Raw genomic sequence first — 1,104 nt, 5'->3', positions numbered from 1 at the left:
AGGGGCCCATCATATGCCATTGTCACACTTTTTAGGTGGCTCTGGAAGTCCAGCCCCAACAGCACAGGCGCACAGTTGAGGAATGACCAGTAGCGCGAGGTCCCAATATTCTGTGCCCTGCACCACCAATGTCACTACACAACCCCCCCTCCCCCCGGATGTCTGTGGAATGCAACCCAGAAGCTATGTTGACCCTTTGGCTTACCAGCTGTGTCGGACAAAAGCTGCTGTTGCAATTAGTTGTGTTAGGAGATGATCTGCTGTAAGGTTAGCCGTCAACCGTACTCCTAGGGCTAAGGATCAGATAAACAGACTAATAGTTTCGATGATAATGAGAACTGGGACTAAGAGGGTGGGTGTTCCTTCTGCTAGGAAGTGGCCTAGGGCCACTGTTGGTTGATTGAGCATGCCAATTAAGACTGTGGTTAGTCAAAGAGGGATGGCAAATGCTATGTTTAGTGAAAGTTGGGTTGTTGGGGTGAAATTATATGGGAGTAGTCCTAAGAGGTTAATGGTAATTAGGAATGGTATAACTGCTGTAAGGATTGAGGCTCATTTATGTCCTCCGAAATTTAATGGTTGTATGAGTTGATAGGTGAAGCGGTTAATAAATCAGGTTTGTAAGGTAAGTAGGCGATTGTTTAATCATCATTTAGTTGGTATGAGAAAAATAAGTCAAGGAGTTATAATTGCTAAGGCGATGAAAGGAATCCCTACTAGTGATGGGCTTAAGAATTGGTCAAAAAAGTTTAGGTTCATGCTCAGTTTCAGGGAGTTGGTTGAGGTTTTTTAGTACTTTTTGTGGTTGAGTTATTGTCAAATAAGTAAGATATTACTTTGCCTGGTATAATAGTTAGGAAAAATACCCATGCAAATAAGATTAAAAATCAAGGATTTGGATTGACTTGAGGCATGTCATTAAGGGTGGTTGGGAGTCACCAATATTGAGTTTAAAAGGCTAATGCTAGGCCCAGTTTAGTTTCTTAATGAAAGTTCTTCAAGTATTAGTGAGGATCAGTTCTCGAAGTGTTCTAATGGAACTGCTTCAACTTCAGTGGGTATAAAGCTATGGTTAGCCCCACAGATTTCGGGACATTGACCATA

At 42.1% G+C, this 1,104-nt stretch overlaps 1 pseudogene; it reads right to left on the bottom strand.

Annotated features, from left to right (window-relative positions):
- Positions 1-201: 201 nt before the first annotated feature.
- LOC132394793 (ATP synthase subunit a-like) lies at positions 202-759 on the bottom strand (annotated as a pseudogene).
- Positions 760-1,104: the final 345 nt, after the last annotated feature.

This window comes from Hypanus sabinus, chromosome 5 (genome assembly GCF_030144855.1).
Source record: "Hypanus sabinus isolate sHypSab1 chromosome 5, sHypSab1.hap1, whole genome shotgun sequence".
NCBI classification, from domain to species: domain Eukaryota; kingdom Metazoa; phylum Chordata; class Chondrichthyes; order Myliobatiformes; family Dasyatidae; genus Hypanus; species Hypanus sabinus.
This window is presented reverse-complemented; position numbering and strand designations above follow the sequence as displayed.